At 34.2% G+C, this 22,177-nt stretch overlaps 1 long non-coding RNA gene across 1 annotated transcript in view; it reads left to right on the top strand.

Annotated features, from left to right (window-relative positions):
* LOC145662049 (uncharacterized) overlaps positions 1–7,549 on the top strand; it is a 28,603-nt gene extending 21,054 nt beyond the window's left edge. The window contains exons 3-4 of the long non-coding RNA XR_014126964.1: positions 1,550–1,870; positions 7,418–7,549. This is a non-coding gene — a long non-coding RNA (uncharacterized LOC145662049). The remainder of the gene's footprint in view (positions 1–1,549; positions 1,871–7,417) is intronic.
* Positions 7,550–22,177: the final 14,628 nt, after the last annotated feature.

A 22,177-nucleotide genomic window follows, 5' to 3' on the forward strand; every position in this document is an offset into this window, starting at 1 on the left:
CTAACAAATGTTTCTAGAAAGGACTACATGAGTGTATTTCCTTCAAAACAAACACTCACTCCATTAGTGTGAATTATTTCAAGCAATACAATGCTCCATTTTTTCGTGCACGAACATACCTCTAGTTGTACTATAGCAATCAAAATGCTTTCAATTTAAGCATACGTTTTCTGACCTATTATATTTGACCGAACAAACTGCAATTCTTCCACGATTTTTTATGTCTGTCCATTTATACTTCGATTTTGAGTCATGCAAAAGTGTACTGTGTATAATTTTCAATTAATAATTCCGTACCTTCATTTACACAAACCATATTTGAATATCAAGAAAGGCACAACGCTTCTTCGCATATGTTACAGAACGCAGAAACTTCCACAGCAACAATCACTCAATGTGTTTTCATTTGCTTTATTTGAAGAAATTATGTATAGAAAATAGGACGTGTTTTATTTTAGAAGCTGGATGAAATGGTTGCAAGTCATACTACCATACACGACCAAACTAGAGCTGGATGAAAAGTTTGATGTTATCATGCTTGGAAAAATGAACCGACTATAGTGCTCTTAAGGAAGCGATTTTCTATCTTTCTCAGTTTTTTTAGCACGCTAACCGTGTAAGTTAAAATCCTACTATAGCCTATAAAAACTTAACGCATTTTTTTTCTTTGCCTAATGAATGAGTATTTTTCGCATAACTTTTAACCGTAAAGAAAGATTACGCTATATATAGTAAATTCAATTCAATAACAGAAAATGTTATTTTAAATAATGAAAAATAATTATTCCGTAATGGGGATCTGTATCATTAATAAGTTTGGTGCATAATATTTGAAACTGGGGACCGAGGTGTCTCAGTGGTAAGTCGGTGGTCTGAGGCGTTAGGCTGATGATCGAGAGGTGAAGCCCATTGGAGGTTCGAGTCCCTCTGAAGAGCAAGGGTAGAATTTTCACTGTCCACAATGTTTCTGTGTTCGTGTCCCTGTCGTGTCTAGTAGTCCTGAGAAGTGGTTAATAAAAGATATAGGAAGTTTTTTTAAAAAAAGAAAAAAAGTGGTAGAGCGTTCATCTCTGGTGTATGAGATCCTCGGTTCGATTCCAGCTCGCGCCAAGTAAGCTTTGTGGTGGATAAACACCGTGTGCGTGGATTTTCTCTACATTTTCCCGTTTCCTTTCAGTTTCTTCATTCCATCATTTCGTTCATTTTCTCATAATCACAATCTCATTTAGCCTAGCCGGCATAATCGTGGGACGTAAAACTTAAGAGTTCTTATTTTTTCCTATTTGAAAGTGGCTGAAATAAGCTAACATTCTTAACAAATTAAAAGTTAGCAACGTAGTATAAAGAGTGAAGTGGAATTTGACCAACGAAGTCTTGCACAGGTTAAATAAATTTCACTAATATTATTTTCCTAATTAGCATTATGTGTTTGAAAGTTTCCTTTGCATTGCCGTTGTTTGTAACATTGTAACCACTATTAATATACTGATTATATGATTCTGATAACACATTTTATATTCCTATTTATTTTTATTTTTCTGTTTAATAGAACTGCAATTAAAATCTAATGAACCAAATGTGAATACTGCCAAAGGGAAGAAAGCTTCCGTACAGTGCAATTTATCAGCACCAAGAGCGATAAAACATTGTCGATTAGAAAGACCGGACGGATTGGGATTGAATGTGGTCTCTGAAAGAACCAACAGTACTCACATATTTGAGTTGAATAAGAAGGATGGCTATTGCAATCTTACTATTACTGTAGTCAACAACACAGACTTTGGAGTATGGAAATGTTCTATGTCACTTTTGGGCAACAACGTCGAATTCTCTACTGATGTTCATGTTAACAAAGGATCTCGAGGTGCAAGTAAGTACAACGCTATTCATTAAGAAAAGGTAAAATGAACGAAATAAATTTATAATTGCATTTTTATGAACTTACAGCTATAGACGCATACGTAATTATAGAAGTGTCTTTAATTCACGGAGATTTACTGCTGTAAGTTAGCTAGTATAAACTGTTTGCATATTAATTTTTAAGCGAAATAATTGTAAGACTTAACTTTCTGCGAGAAGTTTAATTTCTATTTTGGAACCCTTGCACCAAGAGTGCAAAATGTTCTTCATAAACTGATTCGATCCTCACGTTATTGAATTAAAATAATAAAAAAAAGGGGGCTACATAATAAGGCATTTTGTTGAATTTTTTTCAAGAAAACTAATAAGACGAATGTAACGTTCAATAAATGTTACATTCATTATAAAATTATTACTAAAAAGTGCGTCAATTACCACGTTTAAATAAATTAATTTTTGCTCCCAAACTTTCGGTTTGCTGTACGTTATAGGCTAAAATCGTAATTAAAACTACAATTTGTAATTATTTACATTTAACTCTTTATTAGTTTGTCCAATTAACTTACTGTTACACAAATATTAGTGTTCGAATGTAAATTTGGTTACTGTATGTGGCCTATGTTTAGTTGAAGGGGGCCAGCCTTTTTTTTTTGAAAAAATGTTACAGTTTGGCTAATTTCTGATATTAGGTTAGATTAGGTTTGGTTAGTTACTTAGAGTTAGTTCACGTGTAACTACTTGCATTATTGCATTCATATTCCCTTATGTGTGCTTCCAGTAAGTTCATATATTCTCTATAGCATTCCGCATTTCTCATGTCTGCAACACGTACTTCTATTCCATCCTAAAATTAGACACAAATCAATTACGCTTTCCTTAGTTAAACTTATTTCCCATGAACATCTTCTATATTTTTTTTTACCTACTTTTGTCTTCCTTTATTTGAACATTCCCCCACCCTGTTAATGGTAGTATTCTTCATGTGGAGTTTCGGTAAAGCTTCTTAAACATTGTAATAACTGACTGTAATTTATATACTGTGTTTATGTTGCTTACTTACTAACTAATATTATATTTGACATGGAATAAATACTTATGGGTTTTATATAACTAGTAACAACATTATTTGTATCTAATACGACTTTTGCATTAACAATAAACAGCAAAGCACATTTGTGTTCAGCATCATCATCACTATTCATTTTTAAATAAATGCAGCCAGCAAATGTAACGGGGCAGGGATTGTTATAATTAGAAATTAGTATTACTCACAGACAGAGATGATTTTGTATTATGAATAGATTTTTTGCACCCTATCTTATCTACCAATAATCGATTTAAACCTTCAGATATTTTCTCCGATTCTTGGAAGTTAACTTCTAAACAATGGGAATTATTTCCAGTTGATAACTGATGCTATCAGTGGCAGGCAAATGCAAAAGTATAGTACTATGTTGCATGTAAGAAAGTAAAATCCACTTAGGTACTAATGTCTATAATACTGTACATGAGAATGTGAATGTTTTTATTATGTATAGTCCAAAAAATCTATACCATAGCCAAAAGACTCTTTACTGAACAACTTACAGCAAATGTGTCGATTTAAATGCAGTCGTGGTCTTAGAGATATCACAATTTTTGCATAAAACTTGCTTATATTTCGCGTGGGAGACTTGCATATGAGACTCATGTATTCCAGATTTTAGGTTAAACTGTAGATTCAGCTTAATACGACTTTACACTTCAAACTATCAGTCTGCTTATATTGGCCAATTCATTTCAAAGTTATTAAGAGAAGAACGTGGAAAGGAGGAACATTTCACTCCTGAAAGAGATGTTTGGTAGCCCGGTTGTGTAGTGGTTGCCGATAGTAAACGAATTTAAGGTATTCTTCAGGGAATAAGAAATGTAATATGACAGAAGATAGGAAATGTAGGAGCAAAGTAAATAGGTTATTTGAGTCATTGCGTTACAGAAGATCAATTCACCTAAGGTGGCCAATTTTAAAGAGCTGATAACGAGCACAGCGTAAAAGAAAGACCCAGAAGTCAGTAGCCTGTGAATCCTGAAGTAAGTCACGTACAAAACTGGGTGGAAGTTGTTGTAGTGAACATCTGTTATGTCTGTTGAAGGGACACCTTATTGAGAAGGGTATACCAGAGCACTTTCCTATGCACAATTCAGTGCGTCAATGATTGTGAAAATGTGTGCGGCAAGGGGGAAGAATATCATCAGGCATACAGTAGCAAGGGTAAGCCAGCGCTGTAAAAGCACCGGTAATAAATATCAAGATCAAGTCGCGAGAATGAAAAGGAAACTGGCATGTCCAGCCAGGACACCACACGTTGTGAGAAACATCAGGGCATCAGTTGTGAAGGAGAACCCATACACCCAAAGCAATCTTGTCAACTCAAGCAAGATATGAGAGAGCACAATGTGTTGTATCATAAAGGACAATTTGGGACTGAAAAAACGTCATAAGCCGATGGGGCATAAGTTATCACCAAGGCGCATTCAAGAGAGATTCACGAACGCAAGAAAATTGTATGAACACTGCTTCTCAGGTGACAAATGGCAGTGGGTTATCATGTTGGATGAAGCCTGCATCTACCTTGATAACACCAATAAGCTCAGGACTATTTTCTATTCGACATATGATGCGAAGGGCCACGGCGAGTTCGTCGGTGAATGCCAAGAGAAATTTTCGAAAGGCTTCAAAATGGTAGCTTGTCTCTGCGCCCGTGAAAAGTTGCCAATGCATCGTGTGGATTCGAAGGTCAAGGTGAATGCAGCCTACTTTTAAATAAACATAATGGAACCCTTATACACAGCGCACAACCCGGAAGATGTGGATCCGCATGAACAAAGCATCCAATCACACTGTTCGTAGTTCTGTTGCGTATTATCGGCGTATGACTACGGAGACTGGTGTGTCTGTTATACCCTTCTCGCCCATACATGTGAAGTCATCAGATGTGTCGCGAAGGGATTTCTGCGCCTTTGACCTTCCGAAACAAGACCTCGCGCTAAGGCGTCCCACCAATATAGCGGAGCTCTGGAAAGCTTGTCAAGTTTACAATTCCCCTCACACACCTTCAACGCGCACTGCTGTATTGGAAATTGTGTTGCAGGGCGATAGTCCAGGCTCGTGGCCACCAAATCGAGCTCAACCGTTGGTGGAGGAAGGGATTGTCGTGAGCAGGTGAGCGCACAAACTTTGGTCATCTTAGGTGAATTGACCTTCTGTATTCGACCTCTCCTCAGTTAAGTTTTCATATGTCGGGCTCTTTACTCATGTGGAGATACATAATGCAACACAGACTAATCATTAACTAGCGTCTAAGAACTGTGTTGTTATAGAAACCAAATTTTGATAAAGTCCTATGATATTTAAATAATTTTGTACATCGAAAAAAGAAAACTGGAAATCCACGCTGGTTTAACATTCAGAGCAAAACGATGTGAAAAATAAGCAGTACAGTTTTATTGAGCTATGTTAATTTACTAATTATCATGTAAGTTGGACAAAGAGTCTAAGCCTACAATTTATTAGAACTAAGACAATAACCGTTATTTTTATAGCCAAAGGTAAAATAATAATTATTAAAGAACCAGTGGTAAAAGACTGGCATTTTCTGAATGTTTTTCGAAAGGTTTATCCGTTAGATATTCAGTACAGATGTATTATGGGACTAAGAATTGTACTACTCAATACTTAGATACTTGGATATGAATTTCGGTTCGAGTTGCAATAATAAGAAACATATGAAACGGAACGAGTTAAACGTTTTTTGAACATAATATTTTGAGTGAGGAACTTTTAGTTAAATACCTACAGTTTATGGTACTTTTGTATTGTGTTTAAATTTGTTTTCTGATCTCCAGTGCGGTGATAGCTAACAAACATAGAAATCTCTATGTCGTAAATAAAAGTACAGACTATACATTAAACAAATAAGAGGATATCGATGGTTCATTCTAATGCAGCCTTCTGCTAGAATATTAAGTTCTATAAACTATGGAGATGGCTTTGGACATGACTTTTAAGAAAATTTAGTGATAATTTTTATTGTATAAAAATTCTCATATTTGAGTATTATTTGTATTTCGTAAATCATTATAATGACTCAGAAATTAAACTTACATCATGAGGACAACTGTTCCTCATAGATCATCAAGAATGGTAATCTCACAGCTCTGTAATTTGTGTATTTTTCAAAATCATTCATAAATTAGTAATTTTTTTAACAATTTGTGATTAACATCTTTCTCTTATAAGCACAATCGATCTGAAAATCGATCATTCCATTCATAATTGTTATCATGAGTACTAGTGGACGTAATACTAAAGTGACTCTTCAACGCTTGTGTTGGTGAATGTTAGACAATGGGGAATAATAAGTGTGGGACATTAGCTAATAATATTGGGAAATTGATAATTAATTTTGCTTTAATTTGAAAATGATAATTTGAAGTAAGTAATGTAATTAGCAGTAATATAAAACTGAAAAGTTATCAGAGGAAAAATCATACTATACAGGATGTTTCAAAATAACACCGACAACGTTTGGGAAAGCATGAAATGAAATCTTTGAGTTTTACGTCCCACGGTTGTGCCGGTTAGGCTAAAGGGGACGGTGATTTTGAGAAATAAATGGAATAATAGAATGAAGAAAGAGGGAGGAAACGAGAAGACCCCGAGAAAACCAATGCACACTGGGCGCGAGCTGAGATCGAACCACGGACCCCGTGCACCAAAGGTGAACACTATACTACAGAGCCACCGCGGCCCATCGACAACGTTTAGAAAGTCATTCCTGACACCAAGATAAGGCAAAAAGTATAGCCAAACCTGGGTGCAGAAATCAGTCATTTCGGAGTTATAGGCTGCGGAAAACATGAAAAAAATGAAGGTCCATAGTTCCAAAAATATGGGACCTACGGTATTCGAGTCAATTCTTTACTTTCTCTGCCCTGTCCAAACATCCAAGTTTCAGAATTCTGTGGTACCTCGACAACGATTTGTATAGAGGTAGTTGGTGAGTATTTCAAATGATATACCCGTATCCAAACTCCCCTCTTTAATATTGTTGCGTGAGTACCTTAGGATTCTTAAAGATGTATTTTTGGATAGCATACACATTAGTTTCTAAGTGAAGTCTTGACCTGACTATGGTATGTCCCATAGTCTCGGAGCTATGGACCATTAAAGTTCAGTTTTCATGTTTTCGGCAGCCTATAACTCCGAAAGGACGCATTTTTGCACCCAGGTTGGTCTATACGTTTTGTATTATCTTGGTATCAGGAATCACCTCCCAAACGTTGTCGGTTGTTTTGAAGCAACATGGATTTTATTCCTCTCATAAGGTTTCTCATATTCCTGACAAAAATTTCGATTAACTTAGTGTTACTATTGTTAAATTTATGTACTTTATCTATGTCATAAATAAATATCTGTGCTCTAACTCTCTAACTACCATTTGAATCGATCTCGTAAAAATGTTACATATTTATTACCTAATGTGGCTCAATATTTTGCTTTTTCTTCTTTTTTCAGATTCAATTGGTTTTGGTATAATAGCTATACTTTCAATTTTTGTCACTTTCTTACAGTAAACATGTAGTCTGAACTTTTGGATTACATACTTACACTAACTATGGAAACCAAAGGAAAGTATGACAAAGCAAAGAGGAGTAATTTTAGATTTTGTGCAATCTGGTATCGACTGGAAAAGCTTGTATATATATTTTTTGAGGATTTTGGAATATCAAAAGAAGTTAATTTTTGTTCAACAAAATACTTTGGTTTGCCTCTGAAACAAACAGAAAATAATATCATTATCCTACAGTCGTATTTTAGCGCTGAAAGTAAAACCAGGATGTTTTCTTCATCTACATCGATGTTTTGTAGTGTTTTTTGAAGTAGTTATGCTACAAGTTAAGAATAAATTTGTTTAAAGGACGCAAATTACGTGTTAACATCATAACATTTATCACAATATTACTGTTAGTACTTAGTACAAGTTTTTATAATTTGATTCGAATTAATTTTGGTCATAGTTGTTTTGGATCACAATACATAATTAGTTATTTTTATTTTATTATTCAGTACCCTTGAATATTATTTCTTAACAACATGAAAATCTAAGATTTTGAGTACCTTTGTTTTTTGATTAGTACACCTGACACAAATATTTTTCAAGTTTTGTTTGGTAAAAATAATAAGTTATTTTATGTATATTTGTTAACATGGAGTTAATAAACCCATTTATTCTATTTTATCCTGTTTATTACTTGCAACATCCCTCTGTACAAGGTATTTTTTAGGATGACGTCTCTATATCAAATCAGTAGTAGTTTTTCTAAAACTTTGAGTTATATTGAGTTTTCACATTTTTTTCAGAAATAATATTTATCTTTCTACCTGAAAGTAGAAATTCTCTTTTATATTTTCCACTCTCCTTGAAGTACCATCAGTCAATTTGAATTACAAAAATCTGACTTTTATACACACTAAACAATTCTATACACTCTAAAAAGTCTCCGTGGTTTTTTGGTACAGTTTTCAACAAAAAATGTCTTTAATGAAAATCAATTTTAATCAAGTATATATTGACAATTAATATCTATGACCTTTTGCCACTTTTGGGGTAGCTTCAAATTCCATCGCTGTAGAACTTCTGTGGTTTATCGTTGGAAAACTTGACCAAGTGATTTTCAGCGACGATACAGTCAGCCAATTCTTTACAATTAAGAGAGTTTTGCAGAGACCGAAACAAATGGTGCAAGGGCCGGGCTATACGGTGGTTAAATCAAAACTTCCCAATACAATTCCCAACCAAGTTTCGTCAATTTGTTTCAAATCATCATAGATGTATGTTGCCGTGCATTCTCATAATAGAACACATCTGTCTTTCTGTTGGCCAATTCTTGTAGCTTTTTCTGGACTGCTTCTTTCAAACGGTCGATTTGTGCAGAGTACAGGACCAAATTGATGGTTTCGTTGGGTTGCAGCAGCTAATAATGAACAATTTCCTTCCAATCCCACCAAACACTCAACATAACCTTGTTTGCCCATTATTTATGTTTTGAAGTCGTTTATGGAGGCTCTCCAGGCTTTGACCATTATCGCTTACGTTTGATATTCTCGTATTTCACCCATTTTTCATCGCCTGTAATGAGTTGCTTCAAAACTGGTTCTATTTCGTTGCGTTTTAGCAGCATTTCTCTGATGACAATTAGGTCAATCATATTTCTTTGCGTTAATTCATATGGCAGCCAAACGTCTAGCTTTTTGTAGCCTGCTCTTTTCAAATGATTCCAAACTGTCATGTAGTTGATGTTTAGTGCCTCCGATATTTCCTGAAAGCTTGTGCGTCGGTCTTGCTCCAACAGTTGCAAAATTTCATCGACTTTTTCAGTGACTGGCGATCATAGCGAGGTGCATCTTTGACATCAACATTTCCAGAACGGAATCAAACAAACCACTCTTCTGTCCTTAGTTCACTCACAGCATTCTCAGCATATATTTCACAAATTTTTCGGCATGCTTTTGCAGCGTTTTTACCTTTTTTATAGTAAAAAGGATCACATAGCGTCTTTATTCTGAAATTTCACTCATTTTCAATTCAATATGACAATAACTTTTCACAAAAGCAACCCATTAGAACACCATCTTAAAAAAAAAAGTAAGCTGAAATTTCACCTTTGTAGCAAATGTTCGTTTGAGACAATTGTTATGCTCTTAAGATGCTGCCAGATATAATTACGTAAAACATTATAGCTTCTGAATGTTGCTAGATAAATAATCATCAACACCATCTAGTGACAAAAAACGTGGAGACTTTTTATATGACCTTTTATATTTTGAAAATTCTTATTTGTTATTAAGAATATTTTGAAGTCAAATATATTTACTACCGTCCTTTCCAGGTTGTAAGTCAAAATACATATAGATCCACTTCAGAATGCTTGTAAAATTATATATTTTGTAACAAAATGCGTTGAAATAACTTCTGTGTTGTTACTTAAATAATCTGAAAATACTGAAACAAAACAGAAAATATATTGCAACAAAATAACAACTGAACGAATCATATCGATTCTATTACTAAATACCCTTCTTAATATACGAGACTCTCAACATACAGAAAGGGATGAAATTTTGGTGGTATGCTTGCTTCATTTATCAATTATTAGATCATCCTCTCATCTGCATGGTGCTCGTCTGGTATCTCAAATGGGAACAGGCGGATGGTTGGAAGAAGTTTGAAAAAAAAAGGAGGATCAAGGAAATCGAGATGATTGTGCACACATCTCAACCTGCTGGTCTGTGTCTAGTGTGTTTCTTTGTAGTGTTTAGTACTGAAACGAAAATATTTCAAAAATAATTATTATGTGCTATTTTTCTTTAATGTTTTTTGTTTTTATTGGTGAGGACTGTCTCTTTTTTTCATTTGTGTACAACTTTTGGCGTCATACGTTTCTGCCGACTATCTTTTGCTGCAGGGCCTGTTCCCTTTGACCATATGCTTAGCTAATCCTACTGTGAGGGCTTACCTGCGGAACTCTTTGGGAGCATCGCTAGTTCTCGTGAACTCCGTGGTGGCGGATGTTGCAATGATTTAACACAACTTTCATTTTACAATGTTTTATATAAGGACTGTTATATGAACAAACATTCATTAATTTCGTGTCTTGGCTCACCTTCTCGTAATAGGTCCGAATTTGCTATTAAAGAGACTGGTGATCAATTTGATTTCGAGAATGTGTTAAATACTAGTATTGTGATTTCTGTAATTCGATATCTTGTAATTAAATCGACAAGTTGGTTTAAGGGCTCTTCCTCTTTTGACTTTCAATAAGTTATTACATGCACAGCCAAACAGGTTAAGGATATACGAAAATAGCTAAATGGTAGATAATTGGTGAAAAATATGAATTAAAAGGATACAGAGAAGTTATTAAAATTGTGGACCATTGAACCACTCCGCATTTTAGTAGAATCTGACCGTTTACTGATTATCAGTCACGGAATGATTTCATGTTTCTCCTAAATGTAACCGAAGGGATCAAACCAGAACTAGCTAATCAACATGTAGTTGAAGGTTGGATCAAAAGTTAGAAAACAAGTAAACTGCTTAAAATTCAGTTGCTAATTCTTACCTCCAGTGTCCAAAGATTTTGAAAATTATATTTCTTCCATTAACATCTTTTCATTTACGAACCGTCAGTACACTATTAAATGACAACACTGAGAATGGACAATTTCGATTTCGTGAATTCAATTGCTGAAAATGATTTCTAGCACTGGATTCAGCACCAAAAGAAACAGAGATAAAGTTTGTGTTTATTGGTAGACCGTATACAGTGTGAGAGAGGCAAAGTGAGAAGATAGAACATAGAAAATGTCCAAAAATGCCATGTTAATTTTGAAACGAGTAGAGGGATTGAGGTCAAATGTTGGATATGAGGAACGCATGTAGAGCTCCATTGATTTAGCATAATGTGAATCATAGGGGATATCTGAAAAGTCACCATTTTAGATTTAGCGCAAGAAGGATATAAGGGAAAGGGGTCATGTGACATATGGCTCTTGACTCACACCATCTAATGAAATCAACAGTGACCAATACGGTTTGAGACCTGTGTTTAATTGCAATTGTTATGGGCCTTAAGAATGATTCGTGGTTGATACACAAGTGGAGACAAGAGTGAGAACGTACGGAAAACTGTAAAAATGAACAATCGACTCGTCTCAGCTGTCATCGGTATTATAATTGAAGCAGTAGTCGACATGTGTCATGAGTGCACCAGGTGCTGTTGGCAAATATCCAGTTTTGTAGAAAGCATATATAATCATAGCTTGGAACCTTGGTGCTGGAAGTGTGTGAGTGATTGCAAGTTAATGAATTGCCATATTTTGAAGTCATAGAAAAATGGAGCTTACGAAATTTTTATATGGACTTAAGAAGAGCACATCCAGCATTTGTATGAGTGTTGAAACGCACCTACTACCCGATATAAGTTCAGACTTCGGTATCGTTCCTGGGAAAGGGAGTGTTTAAAACTCCCTCCATATTTTATAATTAATAATAACGACAGGTATGGGTCTATCACAAGGATTATATAAATTCAAACTGGGTTGACTAACCCCATAAACTATCGCAAAAACGTTAAATTCCGTTCTCTTATAGACACTGTAAAGTTAATTAATTAGTATACATAAATATTTCTATAAATCTAAAAGTACAGTGGATTCTAATTGAGGAAAAAGGAAAAACTATATCCATGTGATTTAATAGTAAATTTATATAATTAATATCAAAATTGAGTAGATTTATACAATAACTATGACGTTATCTTGCTCAAATAGGACCTTGCAACAAGCCTGAAGGGCTGGTTACTACATATCACCAAAAATTATATATTAATTGGTCCCAATTATCTGACAAATTAAATATTTTAAACAATAGCGATATAATGAGTAAATTTTACAACTTACCAATACTGCTGATTAAATAAGAACGTAATATATGAACACTGTGCAAACTTACTTGCATCTCACTTAACAACACCAAAATTTTTTAAATTTAAATATCACATCTTTTAATTTTTCCACACATAACTATAACATTTAAGAAACGTATACCATATTGAACTAGGATGAATTACACATGAGTTGAATACACAACTAACAATCATGCACTTAACTTTTATGCTTATATTGTGTTTTATAAATTGAACTTCCTTTCAATCTCGCAAACATCGACCCGAAGGTAACCATGAACTAGTAAGTAATTCGACGTAATCTATTATCCAGGTCTGATGTTCCCAGTTTGAAATATAGCTTCTTTATGACGTTTGCCTGTTATACACCAATTCCTGTACAGGATATTTCATCATAACGCCGCTAATGGCGCTACTAGTTTTCCACTCCTCGTAACAAATTTTTTTTCCCATGTGATTTAAACATGTAAGTCATTACATCAACTAACAGCCCCCCTTAAAATCATTATGATTTTCCGGAAGGATGATAGTCTAGTTGTCGAAATTAGTCATAATTAGCCCAAGAATCTATTCTACTAATCCTAATTCCAATTCATTCTACCATTCATTCCAAATAATATATAAAGAAAATAAAAATCTCCCCCTAATAATCCATTCACGCACATTCATTCATCCTTCCATTCTATCGACATCTATACCTAACATTAGTAAATTCTAAAGTCTCAGGTCAAGACCTTCCCAGAAATTCATAAGATTACATGCAAAAAATGAAAAATAGAATATATATATATCCATTAACCGAGCATATACATTATAAATAAATAACTTACTTTGAATATCCATAGTGATCCAAACAGGTCATGCATTACCTACATATATTCATAATAGGAGACATACTCATCTAGGTTACAACTCCAGTATTCATTCCTATTATTCTCCATACGTATATCCAAAAATACATATATGTTATTTACCACGATTACAAACATTCAAGGATTACGGATTTTTCCAGGCCTGGAATTTAAAAACAGACATTAGCACAAAAAAAAAAACTAATACATTGACAATAACACAATAACAATATTTACATTTCTAATACCATTAAAATTCAATAAACAAAATAAAATCCTCTAAAAACCATTCACTTGAAAGAGATTAATTTAACTGACTATTTTAACGCCATAACATCTATTTACAATTTATTAAGTAATAATATAACCAAAATATTATCCATACCGACACACATATATGTATGTATATTTAGACTAGAATTAAGAATGTACCCAAAATTTATTATTATTTATCGAAATACACTTCATGTTACACCTGCGTTACGAGGTTGACGGTACAGTTTAGTTTGAGAAACATGAGCCTTCCTAATATCCGATGGATCATCAACAGATTTTAATTGAATTGAATTAGTCCCCAATAGTCTTTCGATCCGATAAGGACCCAGCCACCTTGGGCACAATTTCCTGGTTATCTTGTCAGCCAAAGACGACTTAAATTGTGACTTTAATAAAACTTGGTCACCCACTGAATATGAAGTAGCAACTTTAGACTTATCATATATACGCTTGCGTCGAGACCAAGCTAGTTCCATGTTTTTCATGGCTTTGGCCCATACATTAGGGTCTTTTTTACGTATATCTAACTCATCTATTTTCCAGCGAATATCCAATGGGTCGCATACATTATAATTAAATGTCATTTCCATTGGGGAACATTTTAATTCCGAATGTTCGGCAGAATTAATTGAAAACTCTATTTCATGAATGCCTCTGTCCCACATCGTCTGTTTGTTTGAAAAATAAATTCTAAGACTATCACCCAATACTCTTAGATATCTTTCTGAATTATTAGAAGCACAATGATATGTAGAACTACGAATATCTTGTATACCATGACTATACAAGAAATCTTTAAATCTAGCTGATACATATACTGACCCATTATCATGACTGATCGAGTAAGGGAACCCAAACCTACACATGATCTTATATAACTTATTAATGATCGCTTGACTCGATAATATTCTTAATGGTTCCAGCCAAACTCGTTTAGAACAAGAGTCCACTATGATCAAACAATATCTTCCCGATTGGGATTGACATAACGGTCCATAAATATCAGTGTACCATCTTCCATTCACAGTTTTATCGAAAGTGGACACTAATTGACCCATTTTCTTACGATTATCGCTTTTATTGATCTGACAAGATTTACAACAGTGGACATATTCAGGTACCTGATCTACCATCGAAGGCCATGTATATCTAGCTGATATTCTACTGATAGTTTTCCTTGCTCCCGAATGATTTCCCGGCAATATTGAATTATGATAAAATTCTATAATAGGTAATACAAGTTCTTTCGGAATACAAACTTTCCATGGATTCTTTTGCGCTTTAGTTTTCTTACATAATGTACCCTTAATTAATTTATAATCATCAATTTTTTCTTTCTTTTCTAACCTATCGATTATATTCATCAATTCTGCATCTTTTCTTTGGTGTTCATTAATTGACATACAAGCATATGGCATGTTCCACATATTGACTAACAACAAATTCTTTACCTCATGATCGTGTGTTTGATCTATCTCCATATTTTCGAACATTTCTCGATCATGGACCCTTGATAGGTAATCTGAAGAAATATTTAAATTAGATGGTACATGTTTGACATCAAAATCGAATGAAAACAATCGATACAATAAACTGCCATATTTCTTAATACGCTTAATATTTCTTATGGCATATATTAACCCTAAATTATCTACTCTCAGTTCAAACTTTGAGTGTAAATAGGTACTAAATCGTTCAATAGTCTCAACAGCTGCCATAAGTTCCAACAGATAAATTGGTTTATTTAAATCATAAGGTTTTAAACGTCTGGAATAAAACCCAACAGGTCTTAATATATTATTCTCATCATATTGTTGTATCGTTCCGCCCAAACTTTTGAGAGTCGCATCCGAACTGACGAAAAACTTAGCATTTAAGTCTGGTAATTTCAGAATTACATGAGTCTCAAATAACTCCTTAACTTGATCTAACGCTCTCTTTTCTTCATCACCCCACCTAAATTGTACTTTAGGAGATCTCATTCTATTTAATGGTTCTACTACTTCTTTGAAATGAGGAATAAACTTAGCATGGTATTGTAGAAAACAAAGAAGGCTAACTAATCCCCTTCTATTACGCGGAGCTGGTAATTTTCTAATTACTTCGACCCTAGAAGGATCCAGTGACATATTCCCGTTCTCTAAAATATAACCCAGATAAGATATTTTTGTCTGGAAGAACTTAGATTTATTCAAACAAATTGTTATACCATATTCTTCAAATTTATTTAAGACCTTATCTAATAGTTTCTTATGACTCTCGACATCGGGAGTGAACAATATTACATCATCGTAGAACCATTCAAGGCCTTCATTTTTCAAAGGATATAAAATGTCAGTTAATACCTTGGATAACATAAAACTACCAGAAGATAAACCAAAAGGTAAAAATTTAAATTCCATCAGACCTCGGTGAGTCATAAAAGCTGTATATTTATACGAATCTTCTGATAATCGTAAATGTAGATACGCTTTTTTAATATCAATAGCGGAAAATACTTTCCCACCAGATACGTTAGCTAATACATCCTCTATACGGGGGGTAAACTGCGGATTTAAATATAATCTCCGATTAAGACATTGGTAATTAATAACAAGACGTTTCTCTCCAGACTTTCCTTTCACTAAAAAACATGGGAAAGACCACTCACTATTACTCTTTTGAATTATTCCCTGTTTTAACCAATCATCTAAAATGGAATCAAGTTGTTTTTGATCGTGTCTACTCATAGGATAAGCTTTCTTCCTTATAGGATCCTCATTGTTCACCCTAATTTCATATTGATATCCTTTAATTTCACCTATTTTATCTTTAAACACACTAGGAAATCTATTAGGGAGATTATCAACATACCTTTCCAATGAGGGATCATCTTCAGCTAGCAGTGGATCGACCAATATCCGATTGGATGGCTCTTTTCCTTCCGCAACTTGAAACAAATAATATTCCCTAGGACAATGCTTATGGTTAGCAACACAGCTGGTCTGCTCCCTTGTTCCTTGTACCTTATCCCCTCGGTCTGCTATAGAAGACTTTAAATTGTCCGTATGACTCGAAAAGCTACGGAATAAAAATTTTACGGCAGAATCATTTGATTTGTTAAAGTCGCTATTAGGATAATAACTTATGGGAATAACCACTTTCTCACTTGTCAGAGCTAATTTATTCTCGACTAAGTCTATGAATGCACGCATATACTTTAATTGCTGATTTCCAATTATAAAAGTGGGCTCTAACTGGTCCATCAAAAAAAATTTAAGTCTATAAACTTTAGAGCGAAAACGTATTGGAATAATCACATATTGTGTCAAAGTTATTGTTTGTCTATTAACACCTGTCCCTATAAACTTTTCATTCACCACTTTAACAGGCACTTTCAATTTAGTATTCCAATCCAAAAACTTTCCACGATTTATAATCGAAACCGATGCACAAGTATCAATTCCTCCAACATAGTCATTCCACAATACGTATCCCTTTATAAACACTGCTACCAATTTATCGGAACTGTCCCTCGGTTTGCTAGTCACATTATTAAGTTTATGTAATGTTGACTCTGTAGCACTAACATCCAAAGGAACATTCAATTGTCCAGTGAGTTTACTATCTTTTTCTCCCTTTAAGGTACTTGAACCTAACCACTGCACCTTTCTCCTCGAAGTAGTAAAGTCTTGTTTTTGTTTTAACCGCCTACGTAAATAACAGTCTTTTTCCCTATGTTTTCCACCGCAGGAATAACATTGAATAGGTTTTTTCTCAGAAATCTGACCCATTCTAGTGATCGCCTTATAAACCTCTACATTCTTTTGATAAAAATTAATAACGCTGCACTTCACTTATTAGTTCATATAAAGTTGCAGGTTTTGAATAACGGAATAGTTCGTGTTGTATTTCCGGTTTAATCCCTTTCCATACATACTCAAGTATGTCTCTATCATTACGTATACCCATACAAATAGTATAACTATCTACTATACTGTTAATATAAATAGAGGTCAACTCTGTAGGTGATTGTAATCTATCTACATAACTATGGATTAATTGCCTTTTTGCCAAAGGCGATATAAACTTATCAAATAGTTGACCACATATCTCAATCCAATCATGAGTAATACAGAAAATATTCATTAATTCCTGATGCAAACAATTACCAGTTTTTCCTAATGCTGCTATTAATACAGCCTCAACCGGAAATAAATTCAGTTTTATTATCTTATAAACCTCAATAGCAAACAAAAACAATTTGTGGTGCTCTGTTGCATCACATTCTGGAATTTTATTTATATATTCCTGAAAACTATACTTCGCTGCATCTACGGTCAGTTTAGAAAAAGAAGTGCAAAAAGGAACAAACGGGTTACTAGTATTATGACTGGGAAATTCTTTAGTTTGCTTATTTTCAACGCCTGAATTACTATTCAATAAACTACCAGAACTAACATTTCCTATCAAGCACCTGCTTTGTTCTTTTTCCTGACCTACCGCAAACAGTACATCACCACCAGCTGTTGCCTGGGTCATCGCCCGCTGAGTCGTACCAGCTAACACCCCCGGGCTGTCGCTCATCGCAGTACTTCGCCCCACCCCTCTTTCTACAAACGAGGTGTTTTCCTGCAGAAATGCCAAATCCCAAACATCATCTGTTCTATCGACAAACAATCCATGATCACCATTATCGAAATTATTTAAATTCAACTGAGAATGAGCCATAACTAACAATAAACATATAATATTAACCACCAACATATAAATCTTGATAATTTATTCAAAATACATCTATATTAATATGGATATTCTATACGACATTCATATACACTGCTGTAAATGAAAACTGCAACCGAATGTTGAGCTAGTCTCTTTCTTATTCTTTCAAGAAAATGATAATTTATTACTGTCAAACGGTAAGGTATTTCTATACTTTTCCTTCAACTATTACAAAGTCCATATAATAGTATCTCATAAAACCCAAACCTGCTTCTAACTGCAAAAATGTAAGCAGCATATAAAGAGGATAAAGAAGCTATATTTTTATGAAACGCACCTACTACCCGATATAAGTTCAGACTTCGGTATCGTTCCTGGGAAAGGGAGTGTTTAAAACTCCCTCCATATTTTATAATTAATAATAACGACAGGTATGGGTCTATCACAAGGATTATATAAATTCAAACTGGGTTGACTAACCCCATAAACTATCGCAAAAACGTTAAATTTCGTTCTCTTATAGACACTGTAAAGTTAATTAATTAGTATACATAAATATTTCTATAAATCTAAAAGTACAGTGGATTCTAATTGAGGAAAAAGGAAAAACTATATCCATGTGATTTAATAGTAAATTTATATAATTAATATCAAAATTGAGTAGATTTATACAATTACTATGACGTTATCTTGCTCAAATAGGACCTTGCAACAAGCCTGAAGGGCTGGTTACTACATATCACCAAAAATTATATATATTAATTGGTCCCAATTATCTGACAAATTAAATATTTTAAACAATAGCGATATAATGAGTAAATTTTACAACTTACCAATACTGCTGATTAAATAAGAACGTAATATATGAACACTGTGCAAACTTACTTGCATCTCACTTAACAACACCAAAAATTTTTAAATTTAAATATCACATCTTTTAATTTTTCCACACATAACTATAACATTTAAGAAACGTATACCATATTGAACTAGGATGAATTACACATGAGTTGAATACACAACTAACAATCATGCACTTAACTTTTATGCTTATATTGTGTTTTATAAATTGAACTTCCTTTCAATCTCGCAAACATCGACCCGAAGGTAACCATGAACTAGTAAGTAATTCGACGTAATCTATTATCCAGGTCTGATGTTCCCAGTTTGAAATATAGCTTCTTTATGACGTTTGCCTGTTATACACCAATTCCTGTACAGGATATTTCATCATAACGCCGCTAATGGCGCTACTAGTTTTCCACTCCTCGTAACAAAAATTTTTTTTCCATGTGATTTAAACATGTAAGTCATTACAGTGTCTTGAAACCATCAGGGAGAAGGAATTCGGGTAAGTTCAACATTGTCTGCGATATGTCACATGACCCCTTTCCCGTATATTCTTCTTGCTCTAATTGCAACATTGTGGCTTTTCAGATGTTCCTCATGATTCACATTGCGCCTATTCAGTGGAACTCTACATTCATTCCTCATATCCGACATGTGACTTCAATCCCTCTACTCGTTTCAAAATTAAAATGACATTTCTAGACATTTTCTACGTTCTATTACGTTCACTTTGCTCTTATTTATCTCCCACCCTATGTACGGTCTGCCAAAAAAACACTCCCTTTTTCTCTGTTTCTGTTGGTGCTGAATCTAGTGTTAGCAATCATTTTCAGCAATTGAATTCATAAAATCGGAATGGCTCCTTGGGAGATATATCCATGGAATCATCATGCTCAGTTTGGGTATTGAGGTTCATTCCTGGTGAGGTCGTGAATATTGCGTAACATAACATAATGAATCTGAACTATTTCGCAGTTCACACAAATGTAAATGTGTTAAGATGATCATTAGAGTCTTCTTACTTTCCTAGTGGTTCTCAAGATGGTCTGCTCACCTAGTGCTATAATATGTAATACTCAGAAATTTTGTTTACCCTGAAGTACAAATTTGTTGTTATTTCAAATTTATAAGGTATGGTTGGTCTTTATTTATATGGAGAAAAATTGAAAAATAATTTCAAAAAATAGATCGGAATTTCTTTTTATGTGATTCCTAAAATTGTTTCATAACATACTGTAGTAAACCATAAAAATTGCTTCATTGAGTGGTATTAAATGGTACAAGAAACGAACTAAAGCTTTGAGTGCTTTTAGCATATATAATATATGTAAAAATAAATAAATAAAATTAGGATTACAACTTTGTAATTAAATTTGAAACAGCTGAAGGAAATTAACATATCTTGAATTGAACTATTAGTGCTCGATCTGTATCTCATTTTGTGTACCACCATTTAGCTACCATCTTGAATTCAGGTCCACAGTTTCAAATCCAAAGAGAGTCATGTGACATATTGTTTTAAGGCAACTTTCATCATAAACATAAATCTGCTATTATTTCAAGAAACTTTTAATCATATAAGAATTAATATGTCTTCCTGAAACATCTGTTACAGAAATTGTAATCTTTCTTTCGTTATAGACCACAAAGAAGGATAGATAAAGATAATTCGTATTAAGGGTCCAAAGAAAACTGAAGAAAGTTACAAGGAAACACGGAATAAATTAAATATCCCTTACATAATAGTTTTATGATAAGTTTCCCCATCTTGTTGTGTTACATAATTTACTTTGATTGTACCTATGAGTAGATTGTCTATGGAACTTCACTATCTGTAAAAGAAACTGATATTATTCTTCATTTTCTCATGAGAAGGTTTCTGCTTTCTTTTATTAATTTCAAATTTTTTTTGTTGTATTATTTGTTACGGGAAGGAATTTAAATTACGAAAATTGGGCCACACCTGAAGGAATCTTTTAGATTTCTTTAAAAATTGTCAAGATAGTATATTCTGTTTGTCGTAACAATCACTGATTTTTTTTCGAAAGAATTTCTATCGTGCTAACACATACCTGGCCAGGGAAGGGTCCGAATGGGGCACTCGAGTTACGGAGCGACATTTATCATATATGAAAGATGGGTGTGAAACTATGTTCATATGCAAATTTATAGCGGCTGAGGGCAACATGGAAAAGCAGGAGAGCCGGAAGAAATATGGCTGACTGTAGGGCTCAGCAACAGAGAAAGCTAAGGAATCACTTGTTCCGCGCGTGAATGGCCACAGAAATGAAGCTAAATGTTTAGCAGTAGATGCATAAAATCTGCTATATGTAATTAACATCATATTAATAGTGGCTATCTTGAATTTGGATTCACAGTATAAAAGAGAAAGTGGGTCATGTGGCATATGAAATAGCACTGAATACCAGGAATACATTAATGTTAACCGTTCTCTAATAACTGTTGTGAGTGGAGAAGTAACATGTAAGAAGGACGCATATAAACTGTGTTATATAGACTCACAAGTATGACGCAAGAACTAGAGCTTGGAGAACTCTGGTTTGTATACAGACCAAAGGAAAATTGTGTTTACATGCAGAATAGTTGCAAGTAATGGAAAGATAGTCATTGATGACAGAGAAAGAAGAGACCAATTGTGAGTCCGTGCCACCAGTTTGCAGACAGAAAATACGCGAGAAAGCTCATTAGCTAGTATCTGTGTTATCAGTGAAGTAGCCAAGTAAGATAGAGTGGTTGGTAGGAGGGTTAATGAACACTTGGTGGGTGTTGAGGAAATGCTAGAAAATGACAAGGTATATTGCAATTCATCATATGGAAAAGTTATTTCTTCTTGTGGGTATGAATATGAATCCCCAGGTAGTTGTGTCATTATTAGTGCTTGAGTTTGCAATAATAATCCCTGTGAAGAAGATCAGAAATGTAGTTAGTGATGAGTGCAAGAGTCTTGGTCTTGCAGGTTTTGCGAGAGTCTTGCATGCAAGACCAAGACCAAGACCAAGACCAGGAATCCCGGTGCAAGACCAAGACCAAGACCAAGGGAGCAAGACCAAGACCAAGACCATACCTGCGAGACCAAGACTCTTGCGCAAGAGTCTTGCACAAACCGG

This window comes from Thermobia domestica, chromosome 10 (genome assembly GCF_964235325.1).
Source record: "Thermobia domestica chromosome 10, izTheDome1.hap1.1, whole genome shotgun sequence".
In the NCBI taxonomy this organism is placed as follows: Eukaryota; Metazoa; Arthropoda; class Insecta; order Zygentoma; family Lepismatidae; genus Thermobia; species Thermobia domestica.